General features: G+C 34.2%; 7 non-coding genes across 7 annotated transcripts; all 7 read left to right on the top strand.

Moving 5' to 3' along the window:
* The first annotated feature begins 1,719 nt into the window (after positions 1 to 1,719).
* Positions 1,720 to 1,792, top strand: Trnar-ccg (transfer RNA arginine (anticodon CCG)). Its single transcript has one exon. It is a non-coding gene; the product is annotated as a tRNA-Arg (tRNA).
* Positions 1,793 to 3,615: 1,823 nt separating this feature from the next.
* Trnar-ccg (transfer RNA arginine (anticodon CCG)) lies at positions 3,616 to 3,688 on the top strand. The gene has a single exon. It is a non-coding gene; the product is annotated as a tRNA-Arg (tRNA).
* A 1,602-nt stretch (positions 3,689 to 5,290) lies between these two features.
* Trnar-ccg (transfer RNA arginine (anticodon CCG)) lies at positions 5,291 to 5,363 on the top strand. The gene has a single exon. It is a non-coding gene; the product is annotated as a tRNA-Arg (tRNA).
* Positions 5,364 to 7,228: 1,865 nt separating this feature from the next.
* Trnar-ccg (transfer RNA arginine (anticodon CCG)) lies at positions 7,229 to 7,301 on the top strand. Its single transcript has one exon. It is a non-coding gene; the product is annotated as a tRNA-Arg (tRNA).
* Positions 7,302 to 9,214: 1,913 nt separating this feature from the next.
* Positions 9,215 to 9,287, top strand: Trnar-ccg (transfer RNA arginine (anticodon CCG)). The gene has a single exon. It is a non-coding gene; the product is annotated as a tRNA-Arg (tRNA).
* A 1,883-nt stretch (positions 9,288 to 11,170) lies between these two features.
* On the top strand, positions 11,171 to 11,243 carry Trnar-ccg (transfer RNA arginine (anticodon CCG)). Its single transcript has one exon. It is a non-coding gene; the product is annotated as a tRNA-Arg (tRNA).
* A 1,723-nt stretch (positions 11,244 to 12,966) lies between these two features.
* Positions 12,967 to 13,039, top strand: Trnar-ccg (transfer RNA arginine (anticodon CCG)). Its single transcript has one exon. It is a non-coding gene; the product is annotated as a tRNA-Arg (tRNA).
* The last annotated feature ends 2,257 nt before the right edge of the window (positions 13,040 to 15,296 follow it).

Below are 15,296 nucleotides of genomic sequence, written 5' to 3'. Positions count from 1 at the left end.
ACTGCAACGGCTCGGCTGGCCGACTGAATACGATAATACAGTTTAACGCAGATATAAGAACCCTAATAGATGAAAAACGGATATAAGAGATTTTTTTCTCTGGTCCCAAACTAGAGCCTGTGCTAATGTACAGGGATACCCGGATATAAGTGGAACCCCGATATAAGAGAGTTGTTGGGACCGGACACGTTGTTTCTTATATCTGGGTTGCAATGTATATAAGGGTAGTTACACGTTTATTATAGAATACATTACTTGAATGTTTATATGATTATTGATTGGTTTAGACGTGTTCAAGTTGTTCGCTGTTTTAAATATAAGCAAAAAATACTAGCTGATTGTTACGTAGGCGTTTTGTTTGTACAAGGTGCTGCAGAAATATCTTGCACGTTTTGACATGCATCTGTCCAGTCGCTCTCGTGCAGTTTCTGAACAATGATTAATTTACACAGATGGAACTGAATATCAGTGTGTACAATTTTTCAGACTGTGCAATCAGACAACCTCAAGACCAAAGCATGTTTTCGAGCAGAACGTGTAGATAACTGAGTAACACAACGTCTCACAGCTTGAATACTGTCTGGCGTTTGAACGTTTCGAGACCTTCTAGGTCGCTTTCTTTTAAATGCCGAACCCTTAGCTCTGAAATTGCGTCCCATAGCTGTATTGATTTTCTATTTGGAACAGCATCATGCCGTGCTATCTTGCTCTGCTTTAAATAAAATTCCCCCAATTATCTCCCTTTAATTCTTTCATTCTCTCTCTTTCACCTGTTACTCATTTTCGTAAGAGCCGTGAATTGGTAACAACTGTAGTTGCTAAAGACACGTGGTTGCTATGGAAACCAATTATAAAAACGTCGCTATCTCCTTATATTTTTTTACGATTTTGAACACCTGTACATTCATTCAGTAAATTTTCTTCTACTGAACGAAAATTGATTTTTTTTTTTCACAACATAGCTGAAGTGAACTATAAACAATAAAAATTGTTTGAAATTTGGTTGAAAAAGAGTGAGTGGTGAAGTTTTAAAGCAGTTCTAAACGACTAAATCTGCAAATTGCCATACATTCAAACACTATCGTGTTTTTATTATATATATATATATATATATATATATATATATATATATGTGTGTGTGTGTGTGTGTGTGTGTGTGTGTGTGTGTGTGTGTATGCAGTGAAATGGCGCAAAAAAGTCCAAAGCGTTCATACCATGCAAACGGTAAATTTGCGACGGATTTGATTATCAGATTCGATGTCAGCGACCTTGATATCCCTTAAAAACAACTTAGATTGGTCGGTGTACTGTTGTAGCGTAAGGTAATAATTGCATAATAATAATAATAATAATAATAATAATAATAATAATAATAATAATAATAATAATAAATAACAACCTCAAAAAGAACAATAATAATGATAATTATAATAATAACGTAAACAATCACAACAACAGCAACAACAACAACAACAATGATGATGATAATAATAATAATAATAATAATAATAATAATAATAATAATAATAATAATAATAATAATTTGTATTGCCTATCGAAAAAACAAAATGTTTAATTACAATTGTAAAAAATAGCAATATGTAAACTTTTCAAACAATAATAATTGCTTCACCTTTTAAGCTAAGGCAAAAACGCTTTTTCATTTAATCTTATGCGTCACTTAAATAAATAAATAAAACCGATAAGTTTAATAGGAGTGGCCTTGTGGCCTAATGGATAAGGCGTCGGTCTCCGGAACCGAAGATTGTGGGTTCAAGTCCCATCAAGGTCGTATAATTCACGCTCTATTTTTAAATTAAATGTACGAGACAAGCAGGCTGTACCGTCACCGATTGATAAAAGCGGAAGACGTTAGATTCTTTGTAGGTTTGTTACGGTTACGCATGTAAAACTGTTTTAAACAGTTTTCAAAGTGTGACCTCTATGTAGTCGGTTTAATCTGTTGACTATATCGCCTGGAAGAATGGCCGACTGAATACGATAATACAGTTTAACGCAGATATAAGAGACCCGGATATAGGATATATTTTAGCCTGTGTTAATGTACAGGGAAACCCGGATATAAGTGGCACCCTGATATAAGACAGTTGTTGGGACCGGACACGACGTTTCTTATATCTGGGTTACACTGTATATAAGTGTAGTTAACACGTTTATTATAGAATACATTACTTGAATGTTAATATGAATATTGATTGGTTTAGACGTATTCAAGTTGTTCGCTGTTTTAAATGTAAGCAAAAAATACTAGCTGATTGTTACGTAGGCGTTTTGTTTGTACAAGGTGCTGCAGAAATATCTTGCACGTTTTGACATGCATCTGTCCAGTCGCTCTCGTGCAGTTTCTGAACAATCATTAATTTACACAGATCGAACTGAATATCAGTGTGTACAATTTTTCTGACTGTTCGATCAGACAACCTCAAGGCCAAAACATTTTTGCGAGCAGAACGTGTAGATAACTGAGTAACACAACGTCTCACAGCTTGAATACTGTCTGGCGTTTGAGCGTTTCGAGACCTTCTAGGTCGCTTTCTTTTAAATGCCGAACCCTTAGCTCTGAAATTGCGTCCCATAGCTGTATTGATTTTCTATTTGGAACAGCATCATGCCGTGCTATCTTGCTCTGCTTTAAATAAAATTCCCCCAATTATCTCCCTTTAATTCTTTCATTCTCTCTCTTTCACCTGTTACTCATTTTCGCGAGAGCCGTGAATTGGTAACAACTGTAGTTGTTAAAGACACGTGGTTGCTATGGAAACCAATTATAAAAACGTCGCTATCTCCTTATATTTTTTTACGATTTTGAACACCAGTAAATTCATTCAGTAAAATTTTTTTTTCACAATATAGCTGAGGTGAACTATAAACTATAAAAATTGTTTGAAATTTGGTTGAAAAAAGAGTGAGTGGTTAAGTTTTAAAGCAGTTCTAAACGACTAAATCTGCAAATTGCCATACATTCAAACACTATCGTGTTTTTATTATTATATATATATATATATATATATATATATATATATATATATGTGTGTGTGTGTGTGTGTGTGTGTGTGTGTGTGTGTGTGCAGTGAAATGGCGCAAAATAGTCCAAAGCGTTCATACCATGCAAATGGTAAATTTGCGACGGATTTGATTATCAGATTCGATGTCAGCGACCTCGAATATCCCTTAAAAACAACTTAGATTGGTCGGTGTACTGTTGTAGCGTAAGGTAATAATTGCATAATAATAATAATAATAATAATAATAATAATAATAATAATAATAATTATAATAATAATAATAAAAAACAACCACAAACAGAACAATATTAATGATAATTATAATAATAACGTAAACAATAACAACAACATCAATAATAATAATAATAATAATAATAATAATAATAATAATAATAATAATAATAATTTGTATTGCGTCTTGCCACTCGAAGAAACAAAATGTTTAATCACAACTGTAAAAAAAAGCAATATGTAAACTTTTCAAACAATAATAATTAATTCACCTTTTAAGCTAAGGCAAAAACGCTTTTTCATTTAATCTTATGCGTCACTTAAATAAATAAATAAAACCGATAAGTTTAATAGGAGTGGCCTTGTGGCCTAATGGATAAGGCGTCGGTCTCCGGAACCGAAGATTGTGGGTTCAAGTCCCATCAAGGTCGTATCATTCACGCTCTATTTTTAAATTAAATGTACGAGACAAGCAGGGTGTACCGATTGATAAAAGCGGAAGACGTTAGATTCTTTGTAGGTTTGTTACGGTTACGCATGTAAAACTGTGTTAAAAAGTTTTCAAAGTGTGACCTCTATGTAGTCGGTTTAATCTGTTGACGAGATCGACTGGAAGAATGGCCGACTGAATACGATAATACAGTTTAACGCAGATATAAGAACCCTAATATAAGAAAAACAGATATAGGAGATATGTTTCTCTGGTCCCAAACTAGAGCCTGTGCTAATGTACAGAGAAACCCGGATATAAGTGGAAACCCGATATAAGAGAGTTGTTGGGACCGGACACGACGTTTATTATATCCGGGTTGCAATGTATATAAGGGTAGTAACACGTTTATTATAGAATACATTACTTGAATGTTTATATGATTATCGATTGATTTAGACTTATTCAAAGTTGTTCGCTGTTTTAAATGTAAGCAAAAAATACTAGCTGATTGTTACGTAGGCGTTTTGTTTGTACAAGGAGCTGCAGAAATATTTGCACGTTTTGACACGCATCTGTCCAGTCGCTCTCGTGCAGTTTCTGAACAATCATTAATTTACACAGATGGAACTGAATATCAGTGTGTACAATTTTCTGACTGTGCGATCAGACAACCTCAAGGCCAAAGCATTTTTGCGAGCTGAACGTGTAGATAACTGAGTAACACAACGTCTCACAGCTTGAATACCGTCTGGCGTTTGAGCGTTTCGAGACCTTCTAGGTCGCTTTCTATTAAATGCCGAACCGTTAGCTCTGAAATTGCGACCCATAGCTGTATTGATTTTCTATTTGGAACAGCATCATGCCGTGCTATCTTGCTCTGCTTTAAATAAAGTTCCCCAATTATCTTCCTTTAATTCTTTCATTCTCTCTCTTTCACCTGTTACTCATTTTCGCGAGAGCCGTGAATTGGTAACAACTGTAGTTGCTAAAGACACGTGGTTGCTACCGTGTTTGAATTATATATATATATATATATATATATATATATATATATATATATATATATATATATATACACATAATGTGTGTGTGCAGTGAAATGGCGCAAAATAGTCCAAAGGGTCCAGGTGTTCATACCATGCCAACGATAAAAGTATCGACGGATTTGATTATCAGATTCGATGTCATCGACCTCGAATACCCCTTAAAAACAACTTAGATTGGTTAGTGTACTATTGTAGCGTAAGACAAGTATTGCATAAAATTAATAATAATAATAATAATAATAATAAATAACAACCACAAAAAGAACAATAATAATGATAATTATAATAATAACGTAAACAATCACAACAACAGCAACAACAACAACAACAATAATGATAATAATAATAATAATAATAATAATAATAATAATTTGTATTGTGTATTGCCACTCGAAGAAAAAAAATGTTTAAACACAATTGTAAAAAATAGCAATATGTAAACTTTTCAAACAATAATAATTGCTTCACCTTTTAAGCTAAGCCAAAAAAGCTTTTTCATTTAATCTTATGCGTCACTTAAATGAATTAATAAAACTGATAAGTTTAGTAGGAGTGGCCTTGTGGCCTAATGGATAAGGCGTCAGTCTCCGGAACCGAAGATTGTGGGTTCAAGTCCCATCAAGGTCGAATCATGCACGCTCTATTTTTAAATTAAATGTACGAGACAAGCAGGGTGTCCCGATTGATAAAAGCGGAAGACGTTAGATTCTTTGTAGGATTGTTACGGTTACGCATGTAAAACTGTTTAAACAGTTTTCAAAGTGTGACCTCTATGTAGTCTGTTTAATCTGTTGACTATATCGACTGGAAGAATGGCCGACTGAATACGATAATACAGTTTAACGCAGATATAAGAGACCCGGATATAAGTGATATTTTATCTGGTCCCAAACCAGAGCCTGTGTTAATGTACAGGGAAACCCGGATATAAGTGGAACCCTGATATAAGACAGTTGTTGGGACCGGACACGACGTTTCTTATATCTGGGTTACACTGTATATAAGTGTAGTTTACACGTTTATTATAGAATACATTACTTGAATGTTAATATGAATATTGATTGGTTTAGACGTATTCAAGTTGTTCGCTGTTTTAAATGTAAGCAAAAAATACTAGCTGATTGTTACGTAGACGTTTTGTTTGTACAAATTGCTGCAGAAATATCTTGCACGTTTTGACATGCATCTGTCCAGTCGCTCTCGTGCAGTTTCTGAACAATGATTAATTTTCACAGATTGAACTGAATATTAGTGTGTACAATTTTTCTGACTGTTCGATCAGTAACCTCAAGGCCAAAGCTTTTTTGCGAGCTGAACGTGTAGATAACTTAATAACAGGAAATCTCGCAGCTTGAATATTGTCTGGCGTTTGAGCGTTCCGAGACCTTTTACGTGGCTTTCTTTTAAATTCCGAACCGTTAGCTCTGAAATTTGCGACCCATAGCTGGATTGATTTTCTATTTGGAACAGCATCATGCCGTGCTATCTTGCTCTGCTTTAAATAAGATTCTCCCAATTATCTCCCTTTAATTCTTTCATTCTCTCTCTTTCACCTGCTACTCATTTTCGAGAGAGCCGTGAATTGGTAACAACTGTAGTCGCTTAAAGGACGTGATTGCTATGGAAACCAATTATAAAAACGTCGCTATCTCCTTACATTTGTTTACGATTTTGAACACCAGTAAATTCATTCAGTAAATTTTGTTCTACTGAACGAAAACTGACTTTTTTCACAATATAGCTGAGAAGCTGAACTATAACTATAATAATTGTTTGAAATTTGGTTTAAAAAAGAGTGGGGTGAATTTTTGAAGCAGTTCTAAACGACTAAATCAGCAAATAGCCATACATTCTAACACTACCGTGTTTGAATTATATATATATATATATATATATATATATATATATATATATATATATATATATATTTATATATATATACATAATGTGTGTGTGTGCAGTGAAATGGCGCAAAATAGTCCAAAGAGTCCAGGGGTTCATACCATGCAAACGGTAAGAGTTGCGACGAATTTGATTATCAGATTCGATATCATCGACCTCGAATACCCCTTAAAACAACTTAGATTGATCGGTGTACTATTGTAGCGTAAGATAATAATTGCATAATAATAATAATAATAATTATAATAATAATAATAATACTAATAATAATAAATAACAACCACAAAAAGAACAATAATAATGATAATTATAATAATAACATAAACAATAACAACAACAACAGCAAAAACAACAAAAATAACAAAAACAACAACAATAATAATAATAATAATAATAATAATAATAATTTGTATTGTATATTGCCACTCGAAGAAACAAAATGTTTAATCACAATTGTAAAAAATAGCAATATGTAAACTTTTCAAAGAATAATAATTGCTTCACCTTTTAAGCTAAGGCAAAAACGCTTTTTCATTTAATCTTATGCGTCACTTAAATAAATAAATAAAACTGATAAGTTTAATAGGAGTGGCCTTGTGGCCTAATGGATAAGGCGTCGGTCTCCGGAACCGAAGATTGTGGGTTCAAGTCCCATCAAGGTCGAATCATGAACGCTCAATTTTTAAATTAAATGTACGAGACAAGCAGGGTGTCCCGATTGATAAAAGCGGAAGACGTTAGATTCTTTGTAGGTTTGTTACGGTTACGCATGTAAAACTGTTTTAAACAGTTTTCAAAGTGTGACCTCTATGTAGTCGGTACGATATCGACTGGAAGAATGGCCGACTGAATACGATAATACAGTTTAACGCAGATATAAAGACACCCGGATATAAGATATAGTTTAGCCTGTGTTAATGTACAGGGAAACCCGGATATAAGTGGAACCCGGATATAAGACAGTTGTTGGGACAGGACATGACGTTGCTTATATCTGGGTTACACTGTATATAAGTGTAGTTAACACGTTTATTATAGAATACATTACTTGAATGTTAATATGAATATTGATTGGTTTAGACGTATTCAAGTTGTTCGCTGTTTTAAATGTCCCTGGCACTTTTGCTAGGAGCAAAGTGTAGTATCTGTTCCGGCAGATGCTGCACTTAAGATAATTTGTACCAGTCAATGGAGGGGAAACCCTCTATACTGGGACAATTATTATTTTTGGTAACCAGAGTGCCCCCTTTTAGGGAAGCTGGTTTTTACCTCACATTAAAAACGGCCTTGTGCCTAATTTGCTCAGTGGGGGAGCAAATAAATACCTGTTTTAAATGTAAGCAAAAAATACTAGCTGATTGTTACGTAGGCGTTTTGTTTGTACAAATTGCTGCAGAAATATCTTGCACGTTTTTACATGCATCTGTCCAGTCGCTCTCGTGCAGTTTCTGAACAATCATTAATTTACACAGATGGAACTGAATGTCAGTGTGTACAATTTTTCTGACTGTGCGATCAGACAACCTCAAGGCCAAAGCATTTTTGCGAGCTGAACGTGTAGATAACTGAGTAACACAACGTCTCACAGCTTGAATATTGTCTGGGGTTTGAGTGTTTCGAGACCTTGGTCGCTTTCTTTTAAATGCCAAACCGTTAGCTTTGAAATTGCGACCCATAGCTGAATTGATTTTCTATTTGGAACAGCATCATGCCGTGCTATCTTGCTCTGCTTTAAATAAAATTCCACCAATTATCTCCCTTTAATTCTTTCATTCTCTCTCTTTCACCTGTTACTCATTTTCGCGAGAGCCGTGAATTGGTAACAACCGTAGTTGCTCAAGACACGTGGTTTCTATGGAAACCAATTATAAAAACGTCGCTATCTCCTTATATTTTTTTACGATTTTGAAAACCTGTAAATTCATTCACTAAATTTTGTTCTACTGAACGAAAATTGATTTTTTTTTCACAATATAACTGAGGTGAACTATAAACTGTAAAAATAATTAGAAATTTGGTTGAAAAAAGAGTGAGTGGTGAAGTTTTAAAGCAGTGCAAACGACTAATTCTGCAAATAGCCATACATTCAAACACTATCGTGTTTTAATTATATATATATATATATATACATATATATATATATATATATGTGTGTGTGTGTGTGTGTGTGTGTGTGTGTGTGCAGTGAAACGGCGCAAAATATTCCAAACGTTCAGGCATTCATACCATGCAAATGGTAAATTTCTGACGGATTTTATTATCAGATTCGATGTCAGCGACCTCGAATACCCCTTAAAAATAACTTAGATTGGTCGGTGTACTGTTGTAGCCTAAGGTAATAATTGCATAATAATAATAATAATAATAATAATAATAATAATAATAATAATAATTTGTATTGCGTCTTGCCACTCGAAGAAACAAAATGTTTAATTACAATTGTAAAAAATAGCAATATGTAAACTTTTCAAACAATAATAATTGCTTCACCTTTTAAGCTAAGGCAAAAACGCTTTTTCATTTAATCTTATGCGTCACTTAAATAAATAACTAAAACTGATTAGTTTAATAGGAGTGGCCTCGTGGCCTAATGGATAAGGCGTCGGTCTCCGGAACCGAAGATTGTGGGTTCAAGTCCCATCAAGGTCGTATTATTCACGCTCTATTTTAAATTAAATGTACGAGACAAGCAGGGTGTACCGATTGATAAAAGCGGAAGAATTAGATTCTTTGTAGGTTTGTTACGGTTACGCATGTAAAACTGTTTTAAACAGTTTTCAAAGTGTGACCTCTATGTAGTCGGTTTAATCTGTTGACTAGATCGGCTGGAAGAATGGCCGACTGAATACGATAATACAGTTTAACGCAGATATAAGAGACCCTAATATAAGAAAAACGGATATAAGTGATATTTTTCTCTGGTCCCAAACTAGAGCCTGTGCTAATGTACAGGGAAACCCGGATATAAGTGGAACCCCGATATAAGAGAGTTGTTGGGACAGGACACGTTGTTTCTTATATCCGGGTTACACTGTATATAATTGAAGTTAAAACGTTTATTATAGAATACATTACTTGAATGTTTATATGATTATTGATTGGTTTAGACTTATTCAAAGTTGTTTGCTGTTTTAAATGTAAGCAAGAATAAAAATACTAGCTGATTGTTACGTAGGCGTTTTGTTTGTACAAATTGCTGCAGAAATATCTTGCACGTTTTGACATGCATCTGTCCAGTCGCTCTCGTGCAGTTTCTGAACAATCATTAATTTACACAGATGGAACTGAATATCAGTGTGTACAATTTTTCTGACTGTTCGATCAGACAACCCCAAGGCCAAAGCATTTTTACGAGCTGAACGTGTAGATAACTGAGTAACACAACGTCTCACAGCTTGAATACTGTCTGGCGTTTGATCGTTTCGAGACCTTCTAGGTCGCTTTCTTTTAAATGACGAAGCGTTAGCTCTGAAATTTGCGACCCATAGCTGTATTGATTTTCTATTTGGAACAGCATCATGCCGTGCTATCTTGCTCTGCTTTAAATAAAATTCCACCAATTATCTCCCTTTAATTCTTTCATTCTCTCTCTTTCACTTGTTACTCATTTTCGCGAGAGCCGTGAATTGGTAACAACTGTAGTTGCTAAAGACACGTGGTTGCTATGGAAACCAATTATAAAAACGTCGCTATCTCCTTATCTTTTTTTACGATTTTGAACACCAATAAAGTCATTCAGTAAATTTTGTTCTACTGAACGAAAATTGATTTTTTTTCACAATATAGCTGAGGTAAACTATAAACTGTAAAAATAATTTGAAATTTGGTTGAAAAAAGAGTGAGTGGTGAAGTTTTAAAGCAGTTCTAACGACTAAATCTGCAAATAGCCATACATTCAAACACTATCGTGTTTAATTATATATATATATATATATATATATATATATATATATATATGTGTGTGTGTGTGTGTGTGTGTGTGTGTGTGTGTGTGTGCAGTGAAATGGCGCAAAATAGTCCAAAAGGTTCAGGCATTCATACCATGCAAACGGTAAATTTGCGACGGATTTGATTATTAGATTCGATGTCAGCGACCTCGAATACCCCTTAAAATAACTTAGATTGGTCGGTGTACTGTTGTAGCGTAAGATAATAATTGCATAATAATAATAATAATAATAATAATAATAATAATAATAATAATAATAAATAACAACCCCAAAAAGAACAATAATAATGATGATTATAATAATAACGTAAACCATAACAACAACAACAACAACAATAATAATAATAATAATAATAATAATAATAATAATAATAATAATAATAATAATAATAATAACAATTTGTATTGTGTATTGCCACTCAAAGAAACAAAATGTTTAATCACAATTGTAAAAAATAGCAATATGTAAACTTTTCAAACAATAATAATTGCTTCACCTTATAAGCTAAGGCAAAAACGCTTTTTCATTTAATCTTATGCGTCACTTAAATAAATAAATAAAACTGATAAGATTAATAGGAGTGGCCTTGTGGCCTAATGGATAAGGCGTCGGTCTCCGGAACCGAAGATTGTGGGTTCAAGTCCCATCAAGGTCGTATAATTCACGCTCTATTTTTAAATTAAATGTACGAGACAAGCACGATGTACCGATTGATAAAAGCGGAAGACGTTAGATTCTTTGTAGGTTTGTTACGGTTACGCATGTAAAACTGTTTTAAACAGTTTTCAAAGTGTGACCTCTATGTAGTCGGTTTAATCTGTTGACTATATCGACTGGAAGAATGACCGACTGAATACGATAATACAGTTTAACGCAGTCCCGGATATAAGAGATTTTTTTTTTCTGGTCCCAAACTAGAGCCTGTGTTAATGTACAGGGAAACCCGCATATAAGTGGAACCCAGATATAAGACAGTTGTTGGGACAGGACACTACGTTTCTTATATCTGGGTTACACTGTATATAAGTGTAGTTTACACGTTTATTATAGAATACATTACTTGAATGTTAATATGAATATTGATTGGTTTAGACGTATTCAAGTTGTTCGCTGTTTTAAATGTAAGCAAAAAATACTAGCTGATTGTTACGTAGGCGTTTTGTTTGTACAAATTGCTGCAGAAATATCTTGCACGTTTTGACATGCATCTGTCCAGTCGCTCTCGTGCAGTTTCTGAACAATCATTAATTTACACAGATGGAACTGAATATTAGTGTGTACAATTTTTCTGACTGTTCGATCAGACAACCTCACGGCCAAAGCATTTTTGCGAGCTGAACGTGTAGATAACTGAATAACAGGAAGTCTCGCAGCTTGAATATTGTCTGACGTTTGAGCGTTCCGAGACCTTCTAGGTAGCTTTCTTTTAAATTCCGAACCGTTAGCTAAGAAATTGGCGACCCATAGCTGTATTGATTTTCTATTTGGAACAGCATCATGCCGTGCTATCTTGCTCTGCTTTAAATAAAATTCTCCCAATTATCTCCCTTTAATTCTTTCATTCTCTCTCTTTCACTTGTTACTTATTTTCGCGAGAGCCGTGAATTGGTAACAACTGTAGTTGCTAAAGACACGTGGTTGCTATGGAAACCAATTATAAAAACGTCGCTATCTCCTTATATTTTTTTACGATTTTGAACACCAGTAAATTCATTCAGTAAATTTTGTTCTACTGAACGAAAACTAATTTTTTTTTCACAATATAGCTGAGAAGCTTAACCATAAACTGCAATAATTGTTTGAAATTTGGTTTTAAAAAGAGTGGGGTGAAGTTTTAAAGCAGTTCTAAACGACTAAATCTGCAAATAGCCATACATTAAAACACTACCGTGTTTGAATTATATATATATATATATATATATATATATATATATATATATATATATATATATATATATATATATAATGTGTGTGTGCAGTTAAATGGCGCAAAATAGTCCAAAGGTCCAGGGGTTCATACCATGCAAACGGTAAAAGTTGCGACGGATTTGATTATCAGCTTCGATGTCATACCCCTTAAAAACAACTTAGATTGGTCGGTATACTATTGTAGCGTAAGATAATAATTGCATAATAATAATAATAATAATAATAATAATAATAATAATAATAATAATAATAATAATAATAATAATTTGTATCGTGTATTGCCACTCGAAGAAACAAAATGTTTAATCACAATTGTAAAAAATAACAATATGTAAACTTTTCAAACAATAATAATTGCTTCACCTTTTAAGCTAAGCCAAACACGCTTTTTCATATAATCTTATGCGTCACTTAAATAAATAAATAAAACTGATAAGTTTAGTAGGAGTGGCCTTGTGGCCTAATGGATAAGGCGTCGGTCTCCGGAACCGAAGATTGTGGGTTCAAGTCCCATCAAGGTCGTATAATTCACGCTGTATTTTTTAAATTAAATGTACGAGACAAGCAGGGTGTCCCGATTGATAAAAGCGGAAGACGTTAGATACTTTGTAGGTTTGTTACGGTTACGCATGTAAAACTGTTTTAAACAGTTTTTAAAGTGAGCCCTCTATGTAGTGTGTTTAATCTGTTGACTATATCGATGGAAGAATGGCCGACTGAATACGATAATACAGTTTAACGCAGATGTAAGAGACCCGGATATAAGAAAAACGGATATAAGAGAGATTTGTTGGGACCATATACGAAGTCTCTTATATCGGTTACTCCGTACATTTACACAGGTTATAATTGAGGACCAGAGAAAATATCTTTTATATCCGTTTTTCTTATATTCGAGTTGATATATATCGAGTTGTTGGGACCGGATACAAAGTCTCTTAAATACGGGTTACACTGTATATAAGGGTAGTTAACACGTTTATTATAGAACACAATACGAATACATTACTTGAATGTTAATATGAATATTGATTGGTTTAGACGTATTCAAAATTGTTCGCTGTTTTAAAATGTAACGAACCCCTAAATCTAAAAATCCTATAAAAACTAATGTACTAAAAACCATGTATTATTCAGACAACAATTCTCATCTTAAGTTTTATTCTCACAGCGTTTCAACCAATTAAACCTTGTACCTTCCTCAAGTATATCCTGTCAAACACAAGAATCTTTCTGTCGAACTCGATAATCTGCACCACTTTCGATACTTTTAATTGAAGTACTTTAAAACTTCCCGACAAACTTTGGTCTGTATAAGTATATATTACTTTTTTTGGATTTTTTGTATTCATTCTTTTTGCGGACTCTTCTAATCTTCATAGTTGTTGTTTCGCTACGTTTTGGCCAACTCATTCTCTTGTATTTTTTTAAGTGGTTTACCGCAAATGGAGACTCTGTGGACAAGAGACGAAACGATAAACCATATAGTAAGTGAATGCAGCAAACTGGCCCAGAAGGAATACAAAAACAGGCATGACCAAGTGGAACCTACCGGGGTAGGAATACTAAGTCTTATCAATGTATCCCAAGTAATTGCTGCCTTCCATAGTTGTTGCCTCGCTATATTTTGGCAAACTAATCATCTTGCCGGCTTTGGTAGGATTGAAACCGCTATTTTCGGACAATGTTCACCTGGAACCGAAGAGACTCAACGCCTCTATCCACTGCGCCAAGCCTCATTTCAAAAGATTCCAGCAAAAATAATACAATAAATATGTTTTGTTTGTTATTTCATATTTTCTCGTTTCATTCTCAAATTTCCTTTCTTGTATAAGCTGTTACTAATTTTTTTTTTAAATTACATTTTCACCCAAAACAAGGCACATTGCCACTTTGATGTAGGGACTACTATCATGGACATAAGCATTAGGGGTATTATGTAGGGAGTTGGGCAGCAAAATGTCGGTTCACGTTACACTTGAACTTCTGCATTTCAGTACAGTTGGGGAAGCAGGGACCCGAAAGGGAATTCAAAGTTGGGGAAGCAGGGACCCGGAAGGGAATTCAAAATCTAGCGGTTCTGAGGAAGAAGCTACTGGAGTAGAAGGCTCTCTTACATCTAGGGATCTCTACTGTGAAGGCGTGGGATTTAGCTGCTTGTCGGGTTGGTCGGGGGTATTTACGTCGAGGGGGTACAAGTGCTTGCAGTTCGTCATAGCATTCACTGTTTAAGTACTTGTAGAACAGGCAGAGGAATGCAACATTTTGTCGATGGGACAGAGGTTGAATTGCTGACCAATTCGTAAAATTCATGTTTTTATCTTTTTTTTTCCATTCACAAATTTAATTACATTATATATTAACTATTTACTGCTGTTCTTGGCACTTTTCAATGACTTCACTATCAACAAGAGCGGCTCAACAAGGTCTTGCTCACAATGTCCACTCGAAGACGCCAGTTGTGAATGTCTGGAAGCCTCTGACTCCTCAGCAAACTCTTGTAGGTTTCCGGATGAAGACATAAAAAAGGGTTATTAAAAAATATTATATCGTGTAGTGTTTGATCATCGTGTGACCAAAAATCCTTGCTAGGATTACTCAACGTTAGAGGAAATAAGTATCCATTTTATGACACATTTATTGGCTATAAAAAGGGTTCAAGCTTTTTTTTTGTACAAAGGGATTACCACATATTAAGGACCGGAGGCCACTCGGAGATAAAGGTTAATGTGTGTATGGCAGTCATTGGGATAGTAGAGTATTAATCATTAGTGGTGGA

Source organism: Euprymna scolopes, chromosome 26 (assembly GCF_053919585.1).
Source record: "Euprymna scolopes isolate OS-2025 chromosome 26, ASM5391958v1, whole genome shotgun sequence".
NCBI lineage: Eukaryota > Metazoa > Mollusca > Cephalopoda > Sepiida > Sepiolidae > Euprymna > Euprymna scolopes.
Note: the sequence above shows the minus strand (reverse complement) of the source record. Positions and strands in the feature narration are given on the sequence as shown.